The 18,315-nt window shown below is 37.1% G+C and overlaps 1 long non-coding RNA gene across 1 annotated transcript; it reads left to right on the plus strand.

Annotated features, from left to right (window-relative positions):
- The first annotated feature begins 465 nt into the window (after positions 1-465).
- On the plus strand, positions 466-17,103 carry LOC121856677. The gene is made up of 2 exons (XR_006087020.1): positions 466-502; positions 16,594-17,103. It is a non-coding gene; the product is annotated as an uncharacterized LOC121856677 (long non-coding RNA).
- Positions 17,104-18,315: the final 1,212 nt, after the last annotated feature.

Consider the following 18,315-nt stretch of genomic DNA (forward strand, 5'->3'; position numbering starts at 1 on the left):
CCCTATAGACGGTGAAGTCATGGGATGGATCTTTTCAGGAATAGCTAAGTTCTATGGCCAAGGTATGAGGAGTCAACAGATGTGATAGCTCAGGGTTTGATGATGATGATGATGATGATGATTGAGCTGATGGCAGACGTGGGTGGTAACAGCAGCAGTGAGTACTGACAGCTGGGACCAATAACAATGGATGGTGAAGTAAGGGGGGCAATAACAATGAATGGTGGCAGTAGGGGGCAATAACAATGAATGGTGACAGTAGGGGCAATAGCAATGGATGGTGGTGGCAGTAGTAGGTGGCAGCCAAGGATGGCGGTGGTGGTTGCAGTAAATGATAGTAGTAGTAGTTGGTGGTAGTGGTAGCATTGGGTGGCAGTGGGTGGAGGCAGCAGCGGTGTGGGTGGTGGTGATGGTGGTAGGGGTGGCGGCGGCGAGCCTGGAGTGTGCTGAAGGTCTGGAGGCCGCGGAACCATCAGTATCCCTCAGCCAGCCAACGGTGGAGGTCGGTCGCTCCAGCCTTACCGTCGCTCTCTTTCGTGTTAATCTCACCTGTGATTACCTGTATCCCCCTGCTACTGCTCCTCGCGTCCTAGTGGCGGCCTCGGTCCCTCATCTGATGGACAATCAGTTAATCCCTTCTGATTGGCAATAGGATATAATCCCTTCTGATTGACAATCTAGACGTATCTTCTGATTGCCAAATAGAATACATAGACCACCAGGATGTGCACTGATCATTACTCGGTATAGAAGCAGTGACTGGTGTTTTAGCATGAGATAAATACAAGAAAAACTTAGCATCAGTGACGGTGTTGTAACTTGTCTCGATTTTTTTCTTTTTTCTTTTTGACTAGTGTGAATAAGTTTACCGTGCGTCCCTGAAGAGGTGAGACGCTGTGCCAATAACGATAATGGAACTAGCGGGTCGACAAGTCTTCTCCCTCCCCTCCCTCCCAAAAAAAAAAATCGTGAACATCAGTCCTCCGAGCGTACTACTATTTAGGGATGCTGACCAAAATCACGTACTATCTGAAATCTATCGTTTGTAGTATATCTCTTCTGTTCTCGTGATGGTGAAGGTGAAGGTGGTGGTGGTGGTGTACGCTCAATACAACTGGTCACTCACCATAGTATATACAAACACCCATGACGGTAACTCCACTGATGAAGACATAATATTTACCAATAAATAAATTAAATTCCTAAGTCCCACTAAAGGTCAGTACAAGACACTGGTGGGATTGAAAATGTATACATAGATAACATTGAAAAAAATACCAACCGTGAAATGACTGAAAAATAAAGTAAGCAACAGTGGTGGTAGAAAATATAAGTAAAAACTCTAATTAATGAGGAGGAAACATTTTATGAACTGGTTTTTTTTCCTTCAATTAAAGAGAATTTGAAACGACTCTTTGAAGACTCCTTACCCACCCTCTTGGTACTGACAGTAAAGAAGCAGTGTAAATCGAAAATAAAGACAGATTCTAGGGTGGGCGTAGAACCGAGACGCCCACCCTCTCTAATAACACCACTGTGAGCTATAGGAACCGGTGTCCAATCTCAAAGATTCGTACGTCACCATTTTATTTTTTCTTCTCGTAACTGAGGAACAAGACATCGCGGCTGTTTACGGTAGAGTCTTAATGAAATGTTGACGCTGGTTTGGCCATCATCATGTGTCGTCGCTAAAACTGGAATAAGTAAGATGTATCCTCACAACTTGAATCAGTAACGAAGGGGGAGGTAGGGAGAAGCTTGATTCACGAAGCTTTGAGAATCCTTGGCTTGAGCTGCTCAGGGACCACCAATTCCTCATCTTCACTAAGTGCCACGGACTCTGAGCCCTCAGGAAATGACGGAGCGTTGCCGGTCCTGATGAATGGCGGCGGTGGCGCACTTTTTTGCCCCCCCCCCGCCCCCCCCATCGTCACAACATCTGTCCTTTAGTATTGTATCTGAGGAAACACTATTATTTATTCATCATTTATATTTCTGTACAATCAGGTTGCCTTTTCTTGCATTAGTTTTTATTACACAAAGACAACTACAGATATATTTGTCTCTGAAAAAAAAAACAGTATAACCTTATCATTTAGTTTATTGTCGTGAAAATGTGGACATATTATTTGAAAATAGCAGATGCAATATTTACATTTAAGTATCACTAATTAAACACTCATTACACTGATCAGGTATTACACGACACGATGGACTAGATGCTATTTGTCACGTCATCTCATATTACCTGATAAAATTACGCATAATAATTAGCTAATAATGTAAACTCTAAGAGATATTTACATTAATTACAATACGAAAAACTAATAATTACTTAATAAATATCCAATTCATCTTCTTCTGTACGTAATCAATGAATATTCTTGTTCAAGTGTTTTTTCTGATATACAATTCTATATATGTACAAGTTTATAAATGAAAGTTTTGATACACTACGGCGATCCTTTTTCTCTGTACTTGTAATTGGCTTTTCTGAATAGTAAACATGATGGGCAGTCTCATTATGTCTCGTGTTGTTCATTTTATGTATATTTGTCTAATTACTTTCTCCAATGCTTTTTTAATCTCCTCGTCTCTTTCTCCTCATCTCTTTTAATCGTCTCACTTAATTATCTATAAAACAGTTGATTGCTTAAAAAAAAAAGTAATATCTTTCTGAAATTCTCAATATGATTTTTTTTTTTTTTGAGTAAACGTTTCCCTCTCGTCGCTGGTCACCCAAAATGTTTTATCTTTCAGCTGAGTGTCTGGTGAACCGTAATTCTGATTTACAACGTGAATTTTTCTTTATTGCTCAACTTCTCTTTAATCATTTTTAGTCTCTGCGAATCTGTTTGTCTGAGCTACGGGTCTGTTTAGTTTCGTGATTATTCATCTTTTGTTTTATATCCCAGTTTATTTATTTATGTTTTACTAATTCCTTTTAATATTTATCTCTAAATCCTTTATTTGCCTCCATTAATATTTTATAGTTTACCTTGAGGTCTATTTCGTTATATATAATTTATTTTATTCCTGATAAAAATTCTTGATAAAGTCAAGAAAATACATAAGTGTATTTCTGCATTAGATTCCACCTTAGTGTATAACGACCCCAGGAGGTAAATGAATAAGCATGACTTATTTACAACACAATCACAGAGAATTTACAATCAGCGGTACGCAGGAGGTCTTGTATTATCATGAATACCAACTGATTGTAAATATAACATGAATAACGAATTACGGGGTATTATAGATTAAGTTCTTGACATCACACCTCTGTAATTTGACGAATCATACTTAGAAACTTCATTCGGGTGTATAATAAGAAGTAGTAATTTAGGTAGAAAATACAGGTCAGGTAGATCCCAAAAGGGGACTTTGTCATCTACTAGTTGAAGGACAAATACCAAAATCGATAACAATCTTTTGTGACAGGGCTTAAATTCACACACACACACACACACACACACACACACACACACACACACACACACACACACACACACACACACACACACACACACACACACACACACACACACACACACACACACACACACACACACACACACACACACACACACACACACACACACACACACACACCACATCTCTCAAAATAAGAGATTAATCCGTCGCTATATTTGGATATGCCTCAAGGTGGAGTGTTGTGGGTTGGGGCAAAGATGAGTGTTTGTGAATTTGGGGAGAGTAAACTGACAGTGTAATAGCTCTTGCTTGGTTGAGGTTAATAAGCAAACACTGAGCTCATGATTGCTTGCCGCCGGGGTGGCCAGATCGCAGCTGGGTGAGTAGGTGGGAGGAGGTGAATGGACAGGTACATGGGAGGCGTGGGTAATGGTGTGGGTGAGTACATGGTGGGAGGGATAAGTGGGTGGATGAGTACGAGGGGGGTTTTGAGTAGGGGGTTGTTATGTGTGGATTGAGTGAGTGTGTCAGTACGTAATTAAGGGAAAAGTGGATGACTGGCTGACAAGGAGGAGTGAGGAGGTGGATGAATGGATGAAATACCATGTGAGTTAGTAAATAAGTCGGTGATTAAACAGGTTTGATGAGTCGATGAATAAGCAAACTAATGAGTAGGTGGGAGGATGGGAAGTAAGTGGATGAGTGTCTGAGTGACTGGCTGAGTGACTGGCTGAATGACTGGCTGATTGACTGTTTGAATGACTGGCTGGATATGTTAATTGGATGGACAACTGACTAACTGGATGGCTTGGTCTTCTGACTAACTGGATGGTTAACATATTGATTGCTAGGCTCGTTAGTTGACTGCTTTTATGCATTGCTAGTTGGCCCGCTGACTGACTTACTAGCTAGATAACTGGAAATAATAATAATAATAATAATAATAATAATAATAATAATAAACATCTACTTGTCAACAGAAAATGGCGATCACTCAAAAAAAATCACCAACTTCTATATTTAAAAGGAAAGTAAATATATATTTACCCCAAGATGATTCTGTCTACTTTGATCTATTACAACGTGAACTGTCAAAGAAAAGCATTAGGAAAAAAAGTAATTGTGAATTATGACAGTCCTCAGAGGGTAGTGAGGAGGGTGTGTGCGTGTCATCTGCTATATTTACCTACCAATGTCTCAGTGCTGGTATTCGTGAGTTGGTGCCTCGAAGCTGGAACATATTTCTTATTTATTTTTATTTTATTTTTTTTATTTTTTTTTTGGGGGGGGGGGACGACTCACCTTTCATTAATTTCCTGTTTTTATTATTCTTAGTACATGTGTCTTTAATCATCGCCCTAATGTTTTTTATTCCAATCGTTTACACGTAGTGATTTTTTTCTTACATTTTCTTTGTTAGACGAGTATTGTAATATAAGAATTCGTTTACCTATTTTTGTTTGCAAGTTCGAGCGTCCGTCTGTGTGACTGAGTTAGCTGTCCGGTAAAATGCATCGCTTCCCTAACGTAATCTGAATTTCCTTTGACAAACACATTTTCTTTTCATGTTCCACCTGAGTAATGACACACTACATAATGCACACACCAGGTCCGGTTATCAGATTGGAAGTGTGTAAAAGCAGCAGAGGATTTGGAAGTCATCTACAGATACATTCTCATTTCAACAAGTAAAGGTAAAATTAGTTTGAAAATACTTGAAAATACTTGAAAATCCGTCTTTGAGGTGTAACTTAAGATGAGTTTTCAGTTCACCTGTTACATTAAACTACTAACGTGTAAACCTTTATTATCACCATCGATACAAACCAAACGTTAGCCAGTTTATCATTACAAGTTTTTGAAAAAAATCCCTTACGTATGTTTCATGAATCCATTTTTGTCCCTCAACTAAATTTAGCCAATAGAATGTTTACTCATATCCACACTTACGAGAAAAAAATTAGCCTATAAATACCTAAGACCAATTTTTTTTTTTGTACCATAGCTAAGTTAAGGGAAAAAAAATAAACTTCCGCGCAAATATCATTCATTTTTAACCCTGTACCTTTGATTTAACAAGAGTGTTCTTATACGAGGAAAAAATGAAACCAACGTAACCAAACTTAAGAAACCCCCAAAAAAAAACATAAACTTTGACTCTTGGAGAATCTGTTGAGGGTTGAGAACTACAGGGACAAAATACACACTGGTACGACGTTGTTATTATGCTGGTAGGTGTCGGGGGCCAACTCTCTCTCTCTGTTGTCTGTTGGTTGCTTCTCACTACCTCTGCCCTGTGTTTTTCTCTTCGTCTCTATCACCTTTATTTTTTCTTTTCTCTTTACCTCTTATATCTTTACTCTGTTGGTCATTTTACCCTTTTCCTTTATTGTCATTTTTTGTTTTGTTTTCTGTTTCATTTTATTTTCTCTCATTTTTTTTTCTCATTCCTCCATTTTTCTTCCTCTTTTTTCACTTATTCTTTTCTTCCTGTTATGTTTTTATTCAATTATTTATTTATTCTATCGTGTAATTTTATTTTCTCAGGTCTTGTTCTTTCTCTTCATTCTTTTGTTATATAATTTTCCTTCATTATTTTTGTTTTATTCTTCATTGTCATCTATTTTCTTGAGTCGTATATTCTTGTGTGTTTTTTCTTCTATTTCTTCTGTTCTGTTCGTTTTTTTTGTTCTTATTTCTTTTCATGTTCTCCTATCCTTCGTGTCTTGTTTGCTTTCCTATATTGTCGTTTTTCTTTCATCTTTGTTTTGTCTTATTTTCTGTTTATTCCGTGTTTCCGTTTTCTTTCTACTGTTTCCTCCCATTTTCTCTCGATCTATTTCGTTCTGTTTATTTTTGTCTCCTATATTTACCCTTTCTATTACATTCTCCTTTACGTCTTCATTCTATGTCTGTTTTTGATATTTGGTTATTTCCTTTTTATTAAGTTCTCTTGTTCCATTTTCTATTGTTTTACCTTATTCACTTATTTTCATTGTTTATTCATTGTGTTTCCTATCATATTCTTTTTAACCCATTTTGTTATTCTCTCCAGGTCTCTCATTCCACCTCTTTCTCTCTCAACTCTTTGTTCTTCCCCTTTATCGTTCTATTACATCGCCCTATACCCCGACCTGTCCTCTCACAGTGACCTGTTTTAACCCTGTCCTCTAATTGAAGCACAATTTCTAGTTGTCTACCGTGTGCACCAGTTTCCATTTCACCTTTTCCTTTTAGCGATTTTCTAACCATTTCTCATTTTTCTATCCATTTCCCTAGGCCCTGGTGTTTACTCTTGTTTTGTCGCATCGTGTTTTTTTGTGTGCGTGTTTTTTTTTGTGATAAGGGAAGCTATTTTTATTTTAGTTTCCATCCATTGACTATTTTTGTATCAATTTTTTTATGATTAATTTATTTCTTATCTTGATACGTGTTCCATTTTCTTTTATTTTGTTATTTGTTAGTTTAATAATTTTTTTTATGCTTTTGACCTTGAGAATTATTATCATTTCCTCATCTATTCATTCTTCATTACTTTCTTTATTCCCTATCGTCGTTCCCTTCAATTCTCCTTTATTTCTATTCATCGATTCAATTTCCTACTTCTATTTATCCGCATCTCCTCCAATTCTTATCTCTAAATCTATTACTTCACTATCCCCCTTTCTACCTGTTTCCCCAATTCCTTCTTTATTATTTACGCCTCTTCTTCGCAACACTTTATTTAATTTCCATATACCTCTATTTTTTTTTTTTTAGATATTTTTCCCCCATCTAATTTTTTCTTATCCTTTTTTACATAGATTACTAATTTTCCCCAAAACTCTGAGATCATTCGGCTGTCTCAATCGTCATGTTTACCTGTTTACTTAATTGCGTATTTACTCTTGCCAACCTGGAGTCAATCTATTCGGGGCAAAGTACCCTCCAGTATTTACCTCACCTACTTATTACAACCTACTCGGGAACTGAACAAACCTGTACATATATACACTCTGATAACCTTCCGAGTTACTATAGAGGTCAAACAAGGTCAAGGGTTAGTGGGTTACAACTCTGGCAATGGTTATAGAACGGTGTGTGGGTTACTGGTGAACTATCTTGAGTACAGTATAAACCTTTTTTTTTTAAACAGTTAATGGTTAATGTTTTCTTGCTTGGGTTAATAATTCTTGTTAATCATAATTTTCTTTCTAGTCTTTCTTTACTTTATTCATAATTATCCTGCCTCTCTCTCTCTCTCTCTCTTTCTCTCTCTTTCTCTCTGCCTGTCCATGTGCCCGTATTAATCAACAATAAAGAACACCATCCAAATTTAATCACCTCATTATGACCGAGTTTACACAACAAATATCACAAATTCTTTTCAGACTCGTAAATAAATAACACATCTTTTATTTCCTAACTCCAGTTTTTCCATATATCGAGTTACAATGAATATTTAAAATGTAATATGAAAGTTTAATGCAGCAGTGTGTGTGTTACAAAAGTACAGGATATTAAAATATTCTACAACTGTGAGGAACGTTGTTTCTGAAAGCTGTTTGAGTCAAAGCTAAGATTGATGACGTTTTGACAACTGCAAAATGGAAAAGGAAAATTTTACGAACGTACAACCTGAGAGTGATTCAGAACTCTCTCTCTCTCTCTCTCTCTCTCTCTCTCTCTCTCTCTCTCTCTCTCTCTTTATCTCTCAATCACGACCTCAAAGTACAACAAAAACCAATGGGTAGTTTAATTACCATGTAGTATAGTGTGTGTGTCTGTCTGTCTCCTCCCTCACCCCCCTCCCTGGATAAACCTTTGATCACGACTCCCCTTTTGTACACGGATCATCAATATCACATCCAGTCATCAATTCCACAACGGCTATTAAAAGAATCCTCTCACGGTAATTAACAATGGCGCCTGGGACCAGTATATCAACTAGGGTCCTGGGGTCGGTAGTTCTCTAAGGTTCGTAAGGGTGAATATGCCTCACAGGTGAATGTGATTAGGTTAGGTTAGGTATATGTGTTAAGAATCCAAGTAAATGGTTAGTTGACTTAAGCCACGTATTTTTAACCATGAGATATTTCTCAAAATATAAAATGTAAGGATGCACTTAATTGGTTGACCTAAGCTAAAACCTAATATATACGTTGTAATGTGGTATAACAGTTATATAAAGACTTTGTTAATACAGATAACCTCCACGTAGTGCCAATTAAAGCACAGACTATCTGGACAATATTCTACACCATAATTGCTCCTCGTATTAAGTGAACGTATATAATCAAAGCATAAACCCCGCGTAATTTCGAAACTATTTTATTTTACATTAATTTTATGCCTTAGCTCAGGGTAATTAATCAAGTGTAATCTTACACCTTCCGTAACGAGGAATATCCATCGTCGGGCCCTTGAGGTTCCTGCCCTGTTGTTGGTCCAAACTTCTCGTGGTTGTGGCTCACTCTCTCTCGTTTATGTACTGTACACAGATACATCCGTTATTATCTTAAGATTTATTGGTACACAGATGCATATTTACTGAGGTGATATATATATATATATATATATATATATATATATATATATATATATATATATATATATATATATATATATATATATAAATGGCAAAAAAATGCTCGCGTGTATATACAAATAAAAAAATATATAAAATTAATGGGGATTAGCCCACCCGGGTACAAGGTATCGGACCACATCGGGGACTGGGGGCGAAAAATAAACTGCATCATAACTAAATACAAAAATGGAAAAAAATAAAACAGATCAAGAGTGAGAAACGATATATATGTTGTGTTGCCAAAGTAAGAGAAACAATTGAGACCCTACAATTGTGTGTAAATGAGGCAGAAAGTCAGTCAGATCAGCAACCTGGGACTTGGTCATAATTATTGTGATGCCATATGGCAGCAGGGTCTTCCATTAGACAACACATTATGCTTCCAATATCTTCCCAGGTGGTAGTACCTCCCTGTTTGGTAGCTGCCTACTACCTGCTCAAGCTATTTTGTTTTTGTTTTTTTTTTGTTAACTTCACCGAAATTAATTCGTGTATGGCCAAATTTTGTGTATTTTATTTCAGTCGTCGGTAACCACCATAAGCTGGCCAACTAAAATTGACGAAAAGTTCCTAACATCCATCGTCGTAATTTTATTGAACTAATTAAATGGTCTCTCACGTATACAGTTTTGGGATAAAGTGAAGTAGTCTGCTTGAGCCAGTTAGCTCTGTCCTCACATCCCCAGTAATGAGATAAATCTACTGTACCACCCAATGAGAATTCGGACTGAGAATTGGTTGTCTAAAATTCATGCTAGACTACGCCATTTCAACGCTCCCTCTGGTACGGTCGTAAAGTATGTTTTAGTGTGTGTGTGTGTGTGTGTGTGTGTGTGTGTGTGTGTGTGTGTGTGTGTGTGTGTGTGTGTGTGTGTACTTATAGGATAAATGTGTACATACATGAAGAGCGAGAAAATGGTATTATCTATGTCCATGAGGAATTGAGGAAGGAAAGAAAAGGGAGAGGAAATGGAGAAGAAGGAAAGGGGCAGGATGTGCAGGGGAGGAAGAAAATAAAAGGGAGGATAAAGGGAGGAAGGATGTGAAGAAAAGAAAGGGAAGAGGGAGGGAAGACAGCAGGAGATATGAGAAAATGAAGAAAGGAAGGGAGAAGAGTAAAGAAAATGGAGAGAAGGGGGAAGAAGGAAGGCATGAAGGAGGAAGAGAAAAGGAAGGGAAGAGGAAGGTGGAGGAAAGAGGGGAAGGAGATAAGAGATGTACGGGAAGGGCGGATATAAAAAGGGAAAGAAAAGGAAGGAAGGAAGGAAGGAAGGAAGGAAGGAGACACACAGCAAAGAATCCTGGGGCGACGGCCAAAAATCCCCAGCCTGGTTACACAATAGTTCCCCCAGATGTGCCCATCCCAAACACCATTTTCTATATTGTTGACATTTCGTCCAGGAAAGAAAATACAATATTCCTCTCGAAGGCTGTCTAGCTTTTGAATTTCAGAGAGAGAGAGAGAGAGAGAGAGAGAGAGAGAGAGAGAGAGAGAGAGAGAGAGAGAGAGAGAGAGGGGAGGGTTAGGAGTCTGCTGCCGTCAAAAGTCTGCCTTTACAGAAATAATGAGACACAGAAATCGATAAAGAGAAGGGTAAAGAAGAAGATAAAGAGAGGAAACAGGAAGAAATACTGAGAACAACTTGAAAGAAAGAAACAGTGAAAAATGGGTGAGGGAGAGAGAGAAAGGGATACAAAGAGAATGAGAAAAAGGAGAGAGATTTTACTGCTTTATAAATCGTGACATTGTTTGTACTGGCGTAGGTCCCTAAAGAGCCCGGCCTGGCTTGGTCTCCTCCCGAGGGTATTTAATTTTATATCTTAATCTCTTGTTTACGTTACGTGTAATCTCAGACTCAACAAAAACATCAAATACTTCTATGTGAATCAAAAGACGTTAAGTACAGATAAAAAAAACAAAAAACTTTAGTATTTGGTAGAGAAAAATTGTAGTTTCAGTATAAGGTTTAAAATTACATCATGTTTTTGGTTAATTTCAATCGAGCGAAATGCTAATTCACACCGGATGAGCCTTTCTATATTCCAGAAGCCTTGACCTTTTAACTCGTAAAATCTGAAGGTCATTACGGTGAATGTTTATGGCTAAGTATAAATATGTATCTCATTTTCATATTTACAGGCTTCATAAATAAATACAAGGATCAATGATCGTTTTACTCTAATAACCCATTTAGTTTCAACAGCAAGAAATAATTATCTTGCAGATCAATACAAAAATTAGCAATGCATATATAAGCTATATTTTTCTTTTACCTTTGTGTATTAGTCATGATCGACTCACAGCTTATATGTGAGAGAGAGAGAGAGAGAGAGAGAGAGAGAGAGAGAGAGAGAAAGAGAGAGAGAGAGAGAGAGAGAGAGAGAGAGAGAGAGAGAGACCACACGCACGTAACTCCAAACTTTACAGGTAAGCCTCTTAGCACCTGATTTCTTTTCCGTGTAAGATTAATTTTTATTCACGTTCGCTCTACTGATTGACCTTGTTATAAACCCTATAACGAGTATTACATCTTATACCTGTTGATTATATTAAGCATTATTTGTCATTTGTTTGAGTATCAGAAAATTTACATATAAAAAAGATAAAACATGATAATTAAATACATTATGATCATTAGACCTGACCTGACCTGACCTGACCTGACCTAGTATAAGTGTGACAGGGAGATAGAACTGTACTTTGTGTATTTTATCAGATTATAAAGATGTCTTATCCCACTGACGATACCATAACTCTCTCTCTCTCTCTCTCTCTCTCTCTCTCTCTCTCTCTCTCTCTCTCTCTCATCCTCCCCGGCTCAGAAAATCTTATCAGTAGCTCCACCCGGCTCAGCATGTTGACAGAAGGTCGAAAAGATAAAAGGATAACTCAGCTGTCTCCTTTCATAAGCGACAAGATAATCACAATTGCATCTCTAATAAGCTTCGTCATAAGGGCGAAAACACTTTGGTTATGGCTCTATAATGGTATTGTACTCAGAGTAACAATGGTTATGGGTTCATTGACTCTATATATGTGTGTGTGTGTGTGTGTGTGTGTGTGTGTGTGTGAATTAGTGTTGCTTTAATTGTATAAAGTAAATCATAATTATGTACATATATCACTGCCTTAGGGTCAAGTAACACACACACACACACACACACACACACACACACACACACACACTCTATTTCCTCCACATAACAATGGCATAGGACCTCCAGCTTAAACACCCCCACCTCCTGTGCTAACAATTGTTTTCCAGATTTTAGACTATGTACACACGCTACTTTTATTCTCATTTGCATACCCAGTGGTGTGTATTTTTACATTTTGTATTTCATGATTTATTATTATTATTATTATTATTATTATTATTATTATTATTATTAGTTTTTGCTGTTGTTTTTCTTGTTAGTGCTGTTATTTTTGTTACTGTGCGTATTATTATTACCATCAATTAAGAGGGAAGCGAACATGTAGGAAGCAACGGTGTGTCTGTGTGTGTGTGTGTGTGTGTGTGTGTGTGTGTGTGTGTGTGTGTGTGTGTGTGTGTGTGTGTGTGTGTGTGTGTGTGTGTGTGTGTGTGTGTGACAGGATGAAACATGTGGTATGCCGCGTTATACAGGGGGCGGGGGGGGCGGGGGGCAAAGCGAGAAGGGGGAGTGAGGAGTCTTGGATACATAAATCTTCAGGACTAAACTAGATATAAATCACATAGGCTTTACTGTAGCTGTAGAAAAATCACCACTATAACAAAAAAAAAACCATCCATTAAAACAATTAAAAATAACACAAATAATAACACCTGTAATAATCCATATAAACAATTCAGCCTATAGATATCTGATGTTTGTTACTGAGAAAATTACATATTACCACATTTACTTTATATCAGATGAGGTTGTAAGAGTGAAGTTAAAAAAAAAGTCATCCGGGGTGTTGTCTATGAGTGTTAAAAGCCAAAACAAATAAGTAAAATCAACACAATATAAAAGAAAAATGTGAAAAATATCATGACTCTACCGGATGAATTTCAACCAGTATTGTTGTTATGGTAAATTGAAACAATATTTGTGCTGTGTAGTGTGTGTGTGTATGTGTGTGTGTGTGTGTGTGTGTGTGTGTGTGTGTGTGTGTGTGTGTGTGTGTGTGTGTGTGTGTGTGTGTGACTCCATTTTGTAGGATATTATTATTTATTTATTTTTTGAGAGAGAGAGAAAGAGAGAGAAACAACAACAACAACAATAATAACAATAACAACCTCATTACAGGAGTGTCATCATCTTACATAAAATACAAATACAGAGTTACAGAAAAACAGAAACGAGGAATATGAATCGAATAGTAACTACACAAAACAGTACAACATTTTTATATAACCCGTTTTTACCTTACCATCTAATAATCTATATAACATCAACAATATAACTTTTCAACATATAATAATTCTAACTTCCAGTCTGAGAACTAAATATTTATAACTCATATCTATCTTTCTATCTAGGAGCAATGACCGAGGAACTATATAATTTATGTATTAATAATATTTCGTGTTTGTCATTAGCAGGAATTCCATAGGGACAGAATAACTCATTTCCTTGATCACAAACGTAAAAGTCTCATCATCATTGATCATTCTGTCGACCACTGTCCCCTGAGAGCCTGAACGTACGTGTGTGTGTGTGTATGTGTGTGTGTGTGTGTGTGTGTGTGTGTGTGTGTGTGTGTGTGTGTGTGTGTGTGTTCCGTCATAGAGACACACTGTAATTTCCGTCTATTTCCGTCGTGTTTCTGGACCTCCGCCGTTGGAAAAAGTTGAAACTAATGAACATTGTTGTAGTGACTGTGTGTGTGTGTGTGTGTGTGTGTGTGTGTGTGTGTGTGTGTGTGTGTGTGTGTGTGTGTGTGTGTGTGTGTGTGTGTGTGTGTGTGTATGAGTGTGTGTTGACGCCAGTGTGTGGATCTAGATGTGTGTGTGTTGTCATGCATATCAGTGTATTGCCATGTGTTGGCGTGTATATCGTACATCTGTTTTGTTATGTGTGTGTGTGTGTGTGTGTGTGTGTGTGTCGTGTTTTATGATCCATGTGATTAAAAATGTGTGTGAGTGGCAGTAGGTGTGTGTGTGTGTGTGTATATAACTGTTTATGTATGTACGTATGTGTATCTGTGTGTGTGTGTTGTGTTTTATGAACCGTGTTATTAAAATGTATGTGAATGGCAGTGTGAGTGTGTGTGTATATATATCCATAACAATGATTTACACGTCATTGAACGTTGCATCAATAACTCTCCCAATAAGATAATAACACAGACAAATAAAAACAATAAAATAAAGAACACGAACAAAAACAACAACAACAACAAAAGAAGAACAAGAAGATGACAAACAAGATCAAGAATAAAGTGAAAAAAAAACAATATTAGAGAAGTAAACAACATAAATTAAGTGAAGGGAAAAAGGATTACGAAAAACATAAGAATGACTAAAACAAAAAGCAAACAGAACAAAATAAAACAACAACACAATCAACCATTCGAATCAACAATCAGCCAATTATTTACATTACTTACACTCCACCAAACAATCAACATATACCCTTCCTTTCCTCGTTTCCCCCATTGGCTATCAGATCAAATCGAAGTATCATTATCGATTATCTCATCATCATCATCATCGTCTCCCCCTCTTCGTCACAGGGCTTGGTCAGGCAACAATAGGGGCGTGATATGAGAGAAAGGGATGTATGGAGTAGGTGAGAGAGAGAGAGAGAGAGAGAGAGAGAGAGAGAGAGAGAGAGAGAGAGAGAGAGAGAGAGAGAGAGAGAGAGAGAGAGAGAGAGAGAGAGAGAGAGAGAGAGAGAGAGAGAGAGAGAGGTATCTGCATATGTACAAGAGGTTCAGCTAACACTCCTGGAACATAACACACGGCATTTCAGACAACCGGATGAGCCACTAATACACTTGGTTTCAGACACATCGTTAAGCGGTATGTTGACACGGTATAAAAACCACTAGTCACGGTACAAGCACGTAGTACATTTATAGCACGGTAGTACACGGTATAACACGGTAGTACACGGTATTACACGGTATTACACGGTATAATACGGTAGTACACGGTAGTACACGGTAGTACACGGTAGTACACGGTATAGCACGGTATTACACGGTAGTACACGGTATAGCACGGTAGTACACGGTATAGCACGGTATAACACGGTAGTACACGGTATAACACGGTATTACACGGTATAACACGGTATTACACGGTATTACACGCTAGTACACGGTATTACAAATATTCCAATTTTCCCCATTTAAGTGTTAATACGGAGCAGCAACACAGTACATGTTCCTGCCTGCTACTGTTACTGAGGCCGTTAATTCTCTCCGCTGAGGCACTGAAATTTACGCTTCATATTCAGAACAAAGTTTATCCCGACTAAAGTTTGAATAAAATATGTATATATATATAAACCTGTAATGTTTAAATGTTCAAAGAAATTAGATTTATATGTGGCTAGCATACATATCTCCTGTGTTTTAGATAAGTATTGAAGATTAATAAGTATTTATATTAATTTCTGAAATAGAGTTAATTACGTGTATAAATATCATATCGAAAGAAGACATATATTTTATCCCAGTTAGAAGTACATGTTGGAAGGGTCATTCATCATTGGCACAAGAGTACTGACTTAGAATTAGACTCAGGGGAATATACATTTTTCCAACAATTGTAGATATATGTTGTAATAGTTGTAGAAACGCCAGGTGGTTAATAAAAAAAATTGTAAGATTAATTGTCTTCAGTACACATTCCCCCCCCCCACCCCCTCGGTGTGTGTGTGTGGGGGGGGGGGCTATTTTATTTTGTTTTGTGTTGAGAAATTGTGTCTTTTTCTGGATGTTTGGTGGGAGAGTTGGGGACGTGGGTCTGAGAGGGGGTTGGAGGGCGATGGGGGTGGGAATTTGTGGAGGGAGTTAGAGATGGGAATTTTTGGAGGGAGTTCGGGGTGGGAATTTTTGAAGGGAGTTCGGGAAGGGAAAGGATTGAGGGTGGGAATATTTGGAGGGCTACAGGTTGGAATTTGGGACATGAAACATAAAAGAAAATACAATCCCTGAGAAAAAACAAAAACAAACACCTGTATAATGTCAAGTATGAACCCTTAAAGTATTCCCAGGTAAAAAAAAATCCCCTGAGGTGGGAAGAGATATAAATACACTTGATCTACCTCACCCAGGTGAACTTTTGTACATTCTGGTCACCTTTAATATTCACAATCATGGGTGTCTTTTTTTAACGAACATTCATCCCAGCACAGGTAAACATTTAGTACATTGTTTAGGGCTTACCTTAATTAATCCGCAGACACACGAACTCAAAATTAGTATAGTAAAATTTTTCAACCACTAATGTTATCATTAATGTCTATTTTTTATATTAGATTTTTTTTATACCTTTTAAAGAATATTATAACCACTGAATCCAAACTCTTATAATTTATTTGCCTTCATCATTATCACTGTTGAAAAGAGAATTATTTTTTTACTTAACGCAAATAATTTTTTTTTTCAGGTAAAATCGTAGCTTACAAGGCTAATTTAAATATTCAACCAACATGACTGGACATTTTCATAGTTTGTCGGATTGAATGTTTGTGTGTTTCTATCCGAGTAGAGACAAGCAGAGCAGTGGAACGAAACGTGAACTAGGCGTGGAAGACCAACACTGATGAACACGGGTGAAGAAAGAACAAGAACAAAGAGTGAAAGAAGGAAAACAGAATAATCACGAAAAGTTGTAAGACAAAAGTGGATAATGATAATGGAAGAATAAAATTGAATGAACGTAGTGAAAGAAAGAAATTTGCAAATATAATAATTGAAGAAAACAGCAGAATAAAGATGATGTAAAACAAATTAAACTAAATAAACATTGTAGAAGAACGAAACTTAAGAGAAATAACACAAATTAATAAAGACAGTGGAAGTGACTGAATAAATAACGTGAAAGAAAAAACCTAAATAAACAGTGTAAAAGAAAACAGAGTAAGAAAAACAGAATAAATGCATTGGAAAAAAACAACTGAACAGACACATTAGAAAAAACTAAATAAATACCGTGAAAATTAAAAACTAAACAACGTGAAAGAAAAAATCTGAATAAGTGAAAAAAAAAACTGACTAAACAATAATGAAAAACAAAATTGAATAAAAAAAACTATAGTGAAAGAACAAAAAGTGAATAAATAGTGTAATAACAAAAAAAACAATGAATAAATAACGAATAAGACAAAAAAAATTAATAATAAACCTTGTAAGTGTAGAAACAAGGAATAAAACAAAAGTCCACAAGCTACATTCCCCCATTAGAGGTCAATACCCCACACACACACTCGTATTAACAGCAAGATAGTGTAGTGCTCTAGTGTGTGCTTTGAATACACGTTTACAGACTTCTTATATAGTATATGTGGGTTTTGTACGCCTCCCTCCCTTGAGAAGTCACCGTAAATCCACATTGTATCGTGTATAAATGCAACACCTATCATCCTACTACTATTATACTGATGGGAAATAGTACTCTGATTCAGGGTTACAGTTGTGTCATGGGCCAGTGTGGACGTTTGACTTACATATATACGTACATACACACACGGATCCTTGAGGTATTTGTGGATGAGGTTATGTGACTGACCTACAAGGAGTCGAGGTTAGGTCATTATGCTTCTGGGGCACACGCAAGAAAGTCACCAGGATAATTGCGTTTTTTAAGCTGCTCTCTCATGACGAACTGAAGGAAGTGTTCTGAACTAAAGTGCAAAGAACATGATTAAGGTCACACTTACTGACGATAAAGTGTGATTTAAGTTACACGTACTGATGAAAGAACATGATTAAAGTCACACTTACTGACAATAAAGTGTGATTTAAGTTACAGGTACTGATGAAAGAACATGATATAAGTTACACATGAAAGAACATGATTTAAGTTACACGTACTGATGAAAGAACATGATTTAAGTAACACCTGCTAACATACAGAAAACAAAATCATAATATAATTCACACGTAGAAAAAGGGTATTGCGTGCTACCAATCGTTACCACTGCGCGACATATCAACACACTTCTCCTCTACCACCACCATGAACCCAAGAGACCTGAGCCGACCCACGGGGGCTTGTGGCACGATAGTGAGGACGTGTTTTTTCATTCTCGCTGCCGCCACCTGGACTCACTCCATATACCTTGACGGTGAGTATATAATCCGGCTTTAGTAGCTACCATTAGTACAG

The sequence above is a fragment of the Homarus americanus genome, unplaced genomic scaffold (genome assembly GCF_018991925.1).
Source record: "Homarus americanus isolate GMGI-L3 unplaced genomic scaffold, GMGI_Hamer_2.0 scaffold23939, whole genome shotgun sequence".
NCBI classification, from domain to species: Eukaryota; Metazoa; Arthropoda; class Malacostraca; order Decapoda; family Nephropidae; genus Homarus; species Homarus americanus.